This window comes from Camelus dromedarius, chromosome 31 (genome assembly GCF_036321535.1).
Source record: "Camelus dromedarius isolate mCamDro1 chromosome 31, mCamDro1.pat, whole genome shotgun sequence".
In the NCBI taxonomy this organism is placed as follows: Eukaryota; Metazoa; Chordata; class Mammalia; order Artiodactyla; family Camelidae; genus Camelus; species Camelus dromedarius.
Window position 1 is genome coordinate 1,321,052 of NC_087466.1, and position 13,627 is coordinate 1,334,678.

Genomic DNA, 13,627 nt, shown 5'->3' on the forward strand with positions numbered 1-13,627 from the left:
GTGATGAGGGGAAGTCAGACAGGGTAACAGGCATCTGGGTACAACATACAGGAGTGAGAAGGACAAAGACATTCAAGTTCTCTCAAGAGAGATCAAGTTTTGAATTCCTGTTCCACTACTTCCTACCTATGTCACCTCTGAAAAGCTACTTAAAACCTACTAGGCTTCAGTTTATCTTAAAAACAAAAACAAAAACAAAAACAAAAACTAAACCAGGATAATAATACTAAGCACTAAGTTCAGGCAATGGGGAAACTGACTGGGCTGGAGCTGAAGTTTGGTCAGTGTGTTGTGCAGATGAGATATATAGTGGGATCCCTTGGTTAGAGGTCAGAGCATACAAGATGGGCAGAGAATCACCTAACTTCAGGAACAGGGTATACGAAGGCCAGGCCCCTGGGGCACAGCCAGCCCAGGTCTGCTGTGGTTGGGTGGAGAATAGGAGTTTAGGGCCAGTGGATGGCTACTACTGCGGCTGAACTGCCTGCGCTCCCCTGACCTAGTGGAGAGTGTGGGTGAACCACATGTCATCTCAGTAATTCACTGACATCCAGGGGACTGAGCAACCCAGCCTGAGACGCCTATAACTGAGTTTACCACCAAGGGAGGGAATGTTTGTCTTCCCCCTTCCAGAGACAGCTGAGCTCTTAAGGACCGATGCTGGTGGTGGGCACAGAGCTAGGCGTAGTGGTACCTCAGTGGTAGAGCTCCAACTAGAGAGATGGCCAGAGATAGGACTGCTGGTAATGCCTAGATGGGTGTGGACGCTGGGAAACCACTTTCTTGAGGCCTCCCAAGATTATCTTGGGAAGGGAGTTCCTGTGCACGTTCCTGCTCAAGCCGGTGAGATCCCAGTGTCAATGTGCACGTGAGTCCATTTGTGCCCACCTGCCAGTGAGGGTCCAGGACACCTGGGCAATGCCAGGACTGGAAAGAATCTTCACTGAATTGTTTGAATGTCATCTGCTCCATACTGATATGTGCTAATTGGGGACTTTACCACATTATCATGGTTTCCAAGGGCTGGGATGAGTGCACTGAAGCCTCCTGGGATCCTGTTTTATTGTTTGTTTATATGTATACACACACACATATATATTGAAGGATAGTCAGTTCACAATTTTGTGTCAATTTCTGGTTACAGCACAATGCTTCAGTCATATACAAACATACATATATTTGTTTTCATATTCTTTTTCATCATAAGTTACTGCAATGTATTGGATATAGTTCCCTGTGAGATACAGCATGAACTTGTTGTTTATCTGTTCTATACGTATAAATCTCTAGTTCTCAGTTAATCCCTTCCCACCCCCCTCTCCCATGATAACCACAAGTTTGTCCTCTGTGTCTGAGAGTCTGTTTCTGTTTCGCAAATAAGTTTGTCTTTTTTTTTTAAGATTCCACACATAAGTGATATCATAGGTATTTTTCTTTCTCTTTCTGGCTTATTTCACTTAGAATGACATTCTCCAGGTCCATCCCTCTTGCTGCAAATGGCATTATTTTATCATTTTTTATGGTTGAGTAGTATTCCATTGTATAACATACCACTTCTTCTTTATCCAGTCATTTGTCAATGGACATTTAGGTTGTTTCCATGTCTTGACTATTGTAAATAATGCTGCTATTAACATTAGAATGAATGTATCTTTTTGAATTAAGGTTCCCTCTGGATATATGCCCAAAAATGGGATTTCTGGATCATACGGAAAGTCTATTTTTAGCCTTTTGAGGAATCTCCATACTGTTTTCCATAACAGCTACACCAAATGACTTTCCACCAGCAGTGTAGGAGGGTTCCCTTTTCTCCACAGCCTCTCCAGCATTTATCCTTTGTGTACTCCTGAATAAAAGTCCTTCTGACTAGTGTGAGGTGATATCTCATTGTAGTTTTGATTTGCATTTCTCTAATAATTAATGATGTTGAGCATTTTTTTCATGTGCCTATTGGCTATTTGTATGTTTTCATTGGAGAATTGCTTGTTTAGGTCTTCTGCCCATTTTTGGATTGGGTTGTTTTTTTTTTCTTATTAAGTTGTATGAGCTGTTTATATATTCTGGAAATTAGGCCCTTGTCAGTCTCATGTTTTGCAAATATTTTCTCATTCCATATGTTGTCTTTTTGTTTTGTTTATGGTTTCCTTTTCTGTGTGAAAGCTTATAAGTTTAATCAGGTCTCATTTGTTTATTTTTGCTTTTTTTCCTATTGCCTGGGTAGACTGCTTGAGGAGAACATTGCTGAGATTTGTGTCAGAGAATGTTTTGCCTATGTTTTCTTCTAAGAGGTTTATAGTGTCTTGTCTTATGTTTAGCTCTTAAAGCTATTTTGAGTTTATTTTTGTGTATGGTGTGAGGGAGTGTTCTAACATCACTGATGTTCATGCAGCTGTCCAGTTTTCCCAACACCATTTGCTGAAGAGACTGTCTTTACTCCACTGTATGTTTTTGACTCATTTGTCAAAGATTAATTGATCAAAAGTTTGTGGATTTATTTCTGGGCTCTCTCTTCTGTTCCATTGATCTATATGTCTGGCTTTGTACCAATGCCATGCTGTTTTGATTACTGTAGCTCTACAATATTGTCTGAAGACTGGGAGGGTTATTCCTACAGCTTTGTTCTTTTTCTTCAGTATTGCTTTGGCAATTCTGGGTCTTTTGTGATTCTATTTAAATTTTAGGATAATTTTTTGTAGTTCTGTGAAAAGTGTCCTGGGTAATTTAATATGGATGGCATTAAAACTGTAGATTGCTTTGTGTAGTATGGCCATCTTAACAATATTAATTCTTCCAATCTAAGGACATAGGCTATCTTTCCATTTCTTTAAGTCATATTTAATTTCCTTAGTCAGTGTTTTGTACTTCTCCACATATATCTTTCACTTCCTTGGTCAGATTTATTGCTAAGTATTTTATTTTTTTGGATGCAATTTTAAAAGGGATTGTTTCTTTACTTTACTTTCCTTTTCTGATATTTTATTGTTAGTGTAAAAAAGTCACTGATTTTTGTATGTTACTCTTGTATCCTGATACCTTGCTGAATTCTTTCATCAGCTCTAGTAGTTTTGTGTGGACCCTTTAGGGTTTTCTCTATATAGTATCATGTCATCTGCATATAATGACAATTTTACCCATCTCTTCCAATTTGGATCCCTTTCATTTCTTTTTTTTTTTTTTTTTTTGTCTAATTGCTGTGGCTAGGACTTCAATACTATATTGAATAGAAGTGGTGAGAGTGGGCAGCCTTGTCTTGTTCCAGATGTTAGAAAGAAGGCTTTCAGCTTTTCACCATTGAGTGTTATGCTGGCTGTAGGTTTGTCATAAATAGCTTTTATTATGTTGAGATATGTTCCCTTTATACCCACTTTGGTGAGAGTTTTTATCCTAAAAGGGTGTTGAATTTTATCAAATGCTTTTTCTTCATCTATTGAGATGATCATGTGGTTTATACACACATGATCAAGTGTGTATAAATACAAATGTTTGCTGTGTATTGATCCTTTGTCCTACAGCCTTGCTGAGCTTCTTTACTAGTTCTTATAGTTTGTACTGTATTCCTTAGGGTTCTCTATATACTGAATCACTTTATCTACAAATAGATATAGTTTCACCTCTTTCTTTCCAGTCTGGATGGCTTTTATTTCCTTCCCTTGTCTGACTGCCCTGGTTAGAATGTCAGGTACAGTATTCATTAGAAATGGAAAGAGCAGACACCCTTGTCTTGTTCCTGATCTTAGGGGGAATCACTAGTCTTTCACCTTTAACTGTGATCTTAGCTGCGGGGTTTTATATATGCTCTTTGTCAGGTCGTGAAGTTCTCTTCTAGTCTTAGTTTGTTGAGTATTATGATAAAAAGTTCCTTGATTTTATCAAATGCCTTTTCTACATCTATTGAGAAGACCATGCAGTTTTTTGCTTTTCATTTTGTTAATATGGCTTATTACACTTATTAACTTTCAGATGTTAACCAAACTTTGTATTCTAGGGATAAAACACACTTGGTCATGGTATCTAGTTGATTATTTTTATAGCTTGCTGGATTGAGTTTGCTAGTATTTCATTGAGAATTTTTGTGTCTATATTCATAAGCAATACTGATTTTCAGCTTTTTTGTGACTGTTTAGCTTTGATATCAGTAATACTGGCCTCATAGAATGAATGAGGAAGTGTTCCCTCCTTTCCTTTTTCCATGGGCATGTTTATGAGATTGATACTCAAGTTCAGTAACTAGTTCAGGTGGAGACATCTGGGCTTGGGATTTTCTTTGTGGGAAAATTTTTTATTACTAACTTGGTCTCTTCACTTGTTTTAGGTCTCTTCAGTGTCTATTTCTCCTCCTGACATTTTCTGTAGTTTGTAGTTGTCCATTTCATCTAAGTTACCTAATTTATTGCCTCTATTTTTCTGCTAAGTCAGCTATTAATTTTATTAGGGTTTCCTATAAGCGATGAGTAATTTTCTTTTGCTGCTTTCAAGATTTTCTCATTGTCTTTGACTTTCATTGCCTTTGGAGTTTATCAGTCTTCCTATAAGTATAGGAAGGTACTCCCATTACACACACTGTTGGTGTTCTTAATAATATCTCAAGGTTGGTGAGGCTCTGTTCATTTTTATTCATTATTTTTTCACTGTTCTTCAGATTATATAAAATCTATTGTCTATCTTCAAATTCAATAATTGTTTTTTTCTGCCAGTTGTAGTCAGTCTACTGTTGAGACCCTATAGTGAAATTTTCACTTCAGTTTTGTACTTTTTAACTTCAGAATTTTTTTTCTTTTTTTTTTTTTTGAATGGGGGATAATTACATTTGTTTATTTATTTTAATGGAGCTACTGTGAATCGAACCCAGGACCTCAAGCATGCTAGACATGCACTCTACCACTAAACTATACCCTCACCCACTTAACTTCAGAATTTTTATTTTAGTCTTTAAAAATAATTTCTATCTATTATTATTTTCTGTTTGATGCAACATTCTCATATCTTCTTTTACTTCTTTTAAAAAAAATTGTTGAGGTAAAATTCACGTAACATGAAATTAACTATTTTAAAGTGAACAAATCAGTGGAATTCAGCACACTCACAATATTATGCAACTACCACTACTGTCTAGTTCCAGAATATTCCCAAGGGGCTGGGATGCTCCCTGCATCCATAGATAGGCCTTGAGCCAACTCTGCCCTGCCAGCACCTCTCTGCCCCCAGGTCTGACAGCTCTGCAGTTGGCTGGTGGCTCTGGGGCCTGCTCTGGGAGGCTGGAGGCTCTCTACAATGGCTCATGGGGCAGAGTCTGCCACAGCACCCTTGATGCCCCCTCCCTCATGGTGGCGTGTGAAGGGCTGTGCTGTGGGTACTGTGGCAGCTGAGAAGAGCAGATGCGTCTGAAGTGGGGGTGGGGCCCACGTGACTGGATGGAATCCAGTGCACAAGGCACCACACCTCCCCCTGGCAATGCCAGTCCCGGCCCTGGCATCTGGACTCCTGTTCCCACAGAAAGGAGGCTTGGATCATGTGTGAAGGTGCTGGATTTGAGCTTTGGGCTCTTGGAGTTGAAGGACTAGACCGTGGGTGGTCATCAACGCAGGACCAAGGCCCTCAGGTCTAGGTCAGAGCTTCTGGCAGCACAGTGGTAGAGGGTCTCCCCAACATCAAGGCTGGTCCCCCCCCAAGCCTGGTCACATCCCTGCTGAGGCTTCCTCTGAATACATCTAGGACAGCCTACTGCTTTCAAAGATAATATTTAAAATTAATCAAGTGCCAAAGAGAGTGACAAAATAGAAATAGTGCAGAAAACATAAGGTCAATCTTCGTAGAAGAGGTCTTTTCTCTAAAAATAACTTGCGATTTCAGGAAGCTGAACCTCTATCTTTCCCTCCCAGCTCCCAAGCCACCTTATTTCCATTTCTGGGGCATCTAGACGCACCCAGGTCCAACCTTCCGGTCGCTTAAACAGGGGTCTCACTCAGCCCGGGCTGGGTTTGCACCCACCCACTTAGAGGGAATCCTCCCCCCCCAGAGATACCAGGAGAGCCTCCCTCATCAGAGGGTGGTGGTCCGCTCCCTGCAGGCCCACAGTCCCACAGCCCCTTTGCACACTGACCTGCCATCTTCATGATGACAGGCCACACCACAGTCACTGCAGACAAAGAAGCCTCAAAACCACAATCCGGACCATTTCCCAGTGCAGCGCTCATGGGTACAGCCACCAGGGGACACACACACGGTCAGTGGCATCACAGGCTCCTCCCTTGGGTACAGCCACGCTGTGTCACAAGGCGCAGGCACAGCTCTCGGCCTGTGCCTGGAACAGCAGCTGCACTGGCCATCACGTTTTCCCTCTCCAGGGAACGTGTCACAGGCACTGAGTCAGCCTCCACGCAAGTGCTCATCCACCCGGCTGCCCGGGTGCCCCTCCCACCGCCTTCCTGTCCCCTCCCCATCTGCGTCCTGCCCAGCGGGGTGACCGCAGCCCCCTGTCCCAGAGGAGCGCGCGCTGTGCGAGGCCCGCTGCTCCCGCCGCGCGGAGCTCGGGGACCCCGGCTCCTGGGGCGCCGTGTGCGACGGCTCCTGGGACCTGGCGGGAGCCGCGGTCGTGTGCCGCCAGCTGGGCTGCGGCTGGGCCCTCGGCGCCCTGGAGGGGGCTGCCTCCGGGCCGGGCCTGGGGCCCATGCGGCTGGACGAGGTGGGGTGCTGGGGCGGCTGCCCGGCGGAGCCGTGGGGCCGAGGGCGGGCGCTGCGGAGGCGAGTGGGCGAGGCGGGGAGGGGACGCGGGCGGAGGCCAGGGAGCCACTGAGGGGCTCCTGGTGGGCGGGAGCGGGCTACGGAGGAGGGTCTGTAATGGGGGCCAGGACCCTTCCTGCTGTCCGGTGTCCATGCCCCCAGGTGGCTGTGAGGTGCGCTGGGAGCTCGGGGCTGGCCCCAGACGGTGGGGCTCACAGCTCACCAGGCCCTTGCTCCCGCAGCCTGGCCTGGCCCCCGAGGTGTGGTGGACATGGGGGCTGCTTGATATTCTATGTGTGTGTGCACATGTGTGCATGTGAGCCTGGGACTTGCGTGGTTGTGTGGGTGTGAGCACCCACTGTGCGCACTGTATGCATGTGTGAACTGTGGGTGCTGGATTCTCTCGCTGCCAGCCCAGTGAGCAGGTTGATCCATGATATGTGGGGTGGGATGCATGCACATGTCCCCCTCATACTCTGGGCATAAAGGCGGGCACACAGGAAGCTTGGGGGGTGGGGTTCCCCTGGGCTCAGGGTTGAGGGCTTTGCAGGTCTGAGAGCTGGCTGGTGGGCTCCTGGTGTCAGGCTGGGCCAGCTCAGGACTGGCTCAAGCAGGGGTCTGCAGCCCCTGTGACTTCATGTCCCTGCTAGAACCTGGCTGGAGCTCACCCTGCAGATGCCGGCTCAGCCCATCCACAAGGCAGCCTTGCTGCGGCAACTCCGGGAACGCTGGGTTCTGGGTCCAGTTGTGCCACCCGCCCTCCCCTGGGGGCCCTGTGTGACTTCCTCTGTTCTGGCAGGAAAAGTGGATGTGAGAGGAGGGGACTGGGAAAGCAGGGGCTCATGGAGCTCAGACCAGCGCTGACGCTGGCTGGACGCCCTCAGCAGTCTTGAGACTGGTCTTCCCACAGTCGCCCCCTCCCCTGAGCATGTCCTCGGGGCCCCCGCTGGGCCACGCCCTGTTGCTCTGTGGCTCCTCTCTGGAGCCAGGTGGTGCCCGGGGTCCGCCTGCCTTCCCGGCCTCTTTCCCAGGCCTTAGTGACTCCACTCTGTCATGGTGCAACCCTTTCTCCTACCCCAGCAGCACCAGCTGCACCTCCTCTGTGCTCCACGTGATCGAGAGACTGTTCACACCCACCACACACACGCATGCACACACACACCACATATGCACACGCACACCACACGCACACATGCCACACCCACGCACATACACACGCACACCGCACACACACCTCTAACCTGCACTCCCACTGCTCCTGCCTGGCTGTGTCCCCTGAGCTCCTCCCCAGTGGGGGCATCACAGCTAGGTGCCCCTCATGCCCAGGGCTCCACCCCACAGCAGGAGCACAGGAGAGCATCCAAATGAACAGCCACACTGAGCACCCTCCTCCCCTCTGGGTGTCATCCCCCAAGGACCCATGAGTCCAGCCAGGCACCCATGCCGGGCTCACAGTGGACCCTGCCTATGACAGTGGCCCTCATCATCCTGGGGTCCCTGCTGGGCCTTGTCTTCAGTGTACTGGTGGCTAAGATGTTGCTTTAGAAGCTGTGGGGCAGGGGTGAGTGTCCTGGGAATTCAAAAGGCTCTGGTTCTGCAGAAGGTGCTTGCGACCCAGGGAGAAATTAGGATGTGATACACATCTGCCCCTCACAGTCGGGGGGGGGGGGGACATGGAGCTACTTCGGTCCTCCCAGGAGTTCGTGTGCTCACAGGCCTGGCTCCACCACCAGTATCTGGACCGCATAACTCTCTGTGGGTGTCCTGGGCACTGTGGGATGTTGAGCAAGACCCCTGGTCCCCACCCACCAGATGCCAGTGCAGTACCCTCCCACCCATGGTCATGACCCACAATGTCCCTGGGGGCAAACCTGCCTGGGCTGGGAACCACTGGGCCGGAGGCAGGCTTGATAGGGTGCTGGGCTTGTCTCTAAACAGCTACCAGCCTGTAGGATCTGACAAAAGAGGTTTTCTTACATATGAATTTATTTGTGTAAAAAGCCTTAAAATGTGAAGATGTTAACTCCTTAGTAATTACACATATAATGAATCATCTTCATTGAAAAGAATATTACATAGAAAAAATGTAAATTTTAGCCAAGTTGTAAGATGGAGAAGGTTTTGCCAAGCTGGAGCTTGAATGGATATTTTGACTCTCTGTGGCAAGTCTTCCAGTGTTTCACTTACACTCAGTGTTCACTGCCGGTTTACTGCTCTCCTAAAAACGGTCACTTTTGAGACTCTGAGCAGCAGCACTGGAGCTGGGGGGGGGGGTGATTCAGGAAGTCTTGTTTTATTTGGAATATTTTCCTTCTTGTGATAGAAATTCTTGCTTACGTTTTCATCTGTTATGTTTATCCTTGTTCACGTGATGAGTTAGCATTTAAGTATAATTGAAGGAACAGTATTTCTTATAGAGGTTGAACCACAGAACAGAAGTGGAGCACTGCCTAACCCGTGGCCCGGGGGGCCTGGGGTGGTGGAGGCAATTTGAAGCCCCTGTTTGCAGCTGGAGATGTGAACTCAGACACAGCCACTCGGGAGCCTCCCTGTCTCAGGTGCTCATGGGGTGGGGACATGTGGCTGTGGTGTCGAAGTCTGTGTCTCAGCCCTCATTTGGTAGCACTAGCAGAATTACAGCACCCCGCGTTCAACCAGAGGCGGATTCAAATAAGGGTGTGGGGTTAAACCCCTGACCCAGCTGCGTCGGAGACTCAGGACCCGCGGCTTCCTCACCCTGGAGCGGCTGCAAGGACTTCAGCACATGGTGCCATCACAGAGAAGCCCGACAGTGTTTGAGTGTGCAAGTGATCAACAGTCAGGTATCAATACAGTGCCCTTTAACCACAGCTACCAGTGTTGGTGAGGCAAGTGTTCCCCATCCTCTGCAATTATCCAACCACCCCAGAAAGAGGTTCTCTGAGCGTGAGTGTTGGAACTTAGCGCAAACGCTGTAGTGAACACCTGCAGGGTTTTGTCGACAAGCAGGCAAATGCTCAGGAAGGAAGTTGTGGTTTCTTAATTGCTGACCTCACATACTGTTCAACAGTTTAATAAAGATATAACCATCAATACTGGGAACCCTTTTACACTTATGGACAGAAGGATGGAGTTTAGCCAAATTCCAGTTGCAAATCTTTTGAGCCCCTGAGCAGGAAGTTTTATCTGCTGCCTCTGGGTTTAGGCTGTGCTCCCAAAGGGAAGCAGTAGGTGCCGGGTTGATTGCTCAAGGCCCTGCCACAGTCCTGACCTGGATTCCATCTCCCTGAGCCCAGCCTCCATCCTGTCCCACCTTGTGTGGGCTCCCAGCTGCCTTCACAGACTCAAAGGTGGAGAGAGCTGACGGCTCCAGGACATGGCTTGGACTCCACCTCCCAGTTTCTGTCCATTTGGAAGCAGAGGTGGTGCCCTGAAGGGGCAGGGACAGATAAAAGAGGTGCCAGGGACAATGAGGACACTCTGAGTTCCTGGTGCCCAGGGAAGGGCATCCACAGCTCCAGGGCTGCCAAGGGCAAGGGCATTGAGCATGGAATGGGATTTGAGGACCCTGTCACCTGCCAACGCCCACCTTAGTCACAAAGTGGCCCTGGCAGGCCGGCCTCCCTCCCCCATTGTGTCTGGAGGCTGGTTTCCTTCTCCAGGACCTCCCAGGGAGGGACCTCTCTCAGTGTGCTCCTTTGCAGGGTCCCAGGGACATGGGTAAGTCTCCAAGGTCATCTATGAGCAGATCCTTGAAGACTGCGTGGACTTGAATGGTACAAACCTGAAGCCTTCGGACTCTGACAAGTGAGTGTGGGGCTCCTGCACCCTGCCCTCACTCTGACATCAGGACAGGGAGGCAGCCCTGGAGCTGAGAGTTCAGGGGCGGAGATGTGATGGCGTGGGTCTCAGCCCTCCTGTGGCATTTAGTGCAGGCCCCTTTGGGCACCAGGTGTGCAGAAGGAGGAGCCTGGAGCTCCTAGGATGGCAGGAGGCCTTTGAGGGGTGGTCAGAGAGGCAGTGGGGCCAGATCCCAGGGCTCCCAGACCCACTAATATGTGCATCCCTTCCATCACCCTATGGGGTATGCTGGCTCCACCCTCTCTTGCTGTCCTGGCTTCCCTGAGACCCCCTTTGCCCCGAGGAGACCCAGGCAGGCCACCCAGCCTCCAAGACCAAGGGGAGGGCTGACAGAAGGTGCCTACAAGTCAGTAAATTTTGTCCCCATCCCTGGGATCCCCACACTCTGCTCTGGTGGTTAAGGGGAGGGGAGCCTGGCACCTTGAGCCCACCCCAGGAGTTAAGCACCTGAGCCAGGTCTCCCCGGGACCAGTCAGGGGCCCCAGCACAGAGCTGGTCGCATCCACCCAGCACTGCCCACTGGCAGGTTATGTGCTGGGGTGGGGCCAGGAGGACAAGTGGGCAGCACCACAGGCTAGGCAGCCCCTGGGTGGGGCCGTCCTTGGCTCTCCTCCCCAGGGACATGACCTGAACTTCTGCGAGGGTGCATCTTTCTAGCAAAGCAGTAGCCTCACTGGACCAGGGTGTCCTGGGCAGCCCCCTGAGACACCCAGACAGATTGGGGTTGGAGACACCCCTGGGACCTGACAACCAGGTGACCCGCGCTCCTTCTGGCCTGCAGGTGACCCACCCGACCCGCTGCAGGGTGGCAGCCCCTTGGGGGTGAGAGAGGAGACCCCCCCGGGCGTCCTCGCACTCCAGCTACAACGACGTGGCTGCGGTGAGCCAACCGCTCCTCCGCCTGCACCTGTCCCTTGTGGTGCTTCCAGGGAGGACCTAGGTTTTCCTGGACAGATTCATCCTTGGAACCTTCGTTAACAAGCCCCCCCCACCCGCCCCCATTGCAATGATGTTAATAAAGGTCGCCTGATTTAATAAAGTTAGAACCTCTGTCCAGCCTCACGCTAGTGGGAACAGGGTCAGTAAACCACCGGAACCCTGGACGATGCCAGTTCCCACCCAGTGGTGCCCAGAGGCTCCCGAACCCCGGACGTGCAGCGGGAGACCCTGCCCTGGGTGCCCACCGCTTTCCCATCAGCCTGGCACTCTGGGAACTCGGCCTCCCCAGCCCTTCCTGCCACTGGTGCCACGGGGCCCCACTGGGTCCGAGCCCGGTGCCCTCGCCTTGCGCGACCCTTGGTGTGGCGCCGCGCTCCATTCCAACCCTGCACTAGAGCTTTGCGCTCCCCACACACGTGATCCGGGGTGAGGGCTCCGTTGTTCCCACTGCCATCATGTTATTCCGCTTTCAGGTGACATTTTTGTTCTTACGAACAAGATATTCTTTGCAGAGAACGTGTTAAAGAGAGAGATCTCCAGAAGAAAAAAAAGCTCAATGTGCAGAGTTGGTAACAACTGATTCCTTCCTAAAAACGTACTTGGAGACCCCGAAGCGTACTTCTCCTTGCGGGCCGGGGGCCACGCTGCGGGCCGGGGGCCAGCCTGAGACCACTGACTGGAAGGCAGTGAACTAGCAGAAAGGGGGAGGGTGTGGTGAAATGGGTGGGGCCCAACCTGGGAAAGGATGGGCACTCTTCATGGGGCACACACGAAGGGGTCCAGACCTCCAAGCCATGAGAGTATTTGCAGATACACGTATCCACACACACACAAATCTGTGTGCAGACTGCACACTTGGGGCTCTGCCTCCACCTCCTCCCTGGGCCAGGTCCATGTGCCCACCCGCTCCAGGCCTTGGAGCCACGGTGGCCATGGTCAGCCACCAAGAGTTCCCAGGGAGGGCAGCCAGTGGCCGAGGACAGACCCTCAGCCAGCTCCCCTCCTACATGCTGTATTTTTGCTGGCAATAAAGCTGACATTTTGGTTTCCATTTGCTTTAGTCCTGTTTCTGTATCTCAGTTCCTTTTTCTGTCTGGCAGGGAGGAGAATGCTCTTATTGGGATCCTGCGGCCTGATGCCTGCTCCTGGTGTGTGTGCACGCGTGTGTGTGTTCTTGGTTCCTGAATGCAGCCTCCCCTTTCTACAGAGAACACAACCCGGCGTGGGTACTTAGCCTGGGGAGAGCTTCACCAACAGCTGTCGGAGGTCAGAGCTCACCTAGCAGTGGAGCAGCATTTCCCTTGTATCACACTTACTGTTCCTTCTTCATTTCACCCATTTTCTCCTCAGTGTCCTGAGACTAATGGCTTTTTACAGGCACAGATTCTTCCAATGAGCCACGGTTTCCTAATTGTTTAGTAGCCCCACTCCTGTGGCAACCTGGCAGTGCGGGTCCTCAGACATCTCCTTGGGGTCCTCCCCAATTTCTCAAAGAATCCTTACTTCTCAGCAATTACTGATGTCTCCTGGCTTCATTCCCACAGCCCTGGGATCTCTGTTGGCATCTCTCCAGAGCCCTAGTTCCTTTAAATGGATGCAGGCATGAGGTTAAGTCATGCCAAACTGACCTCACTCCTGGTTTTTACACTCTTTAGCTACTATTATTCTTTTAATACATCACATGATTTGGGATTCTCTTGTGCATGAAGCATTTGTGTATGTATGTTCATGCTGGAAATTATCCTGTCATGTTTTTTTTTTTTCTTCCTTGTCTTTGATTTCAAAATAATGGCCTCATAGAATGAGATGGGGAAGATTTTGCCTCTTTTTCTATGGAAGAAATTACATATGGTTGGAATGATTTCACCTGTAAAATGTGGGACTATTTAATTATTTTGAAGAAAAATTTTAAAGAACTTCTTCAATTTCAGTAATTCTGTAATTAATTCAACGTTACTATCTTTTTTCGAGTTAGTTTTGTTTATATTTGTCTAGATGTTTATTCATTTGATGTAAGTTTTCAAATTTATCAGCTTAAAGTTGTCTGTAACATCCTTGTGTTGGATTCATTCTCACGTCTCCTTTTAAATTCTTGATGTTATTGATTTGGATCTTTTTTCTTTATCAG

General features: G+C 49.2%; 1 protein-coding gene across 1 annotated transcript in view; it reads right to left on the bottom strand.

Annotated features, from left to right (window-relative positions):
• Nucleotides 1-13,627, bottom strand: part of LOC105095642 (methylglutaconyl-CoA hydratase, mitochondrial) — a 231,733-nt gene that overhangs the window by 184,997 nt on the left and 33,109 nt on the right. The gene's annotated exons all lie outside the window — the stretch shown is intronic.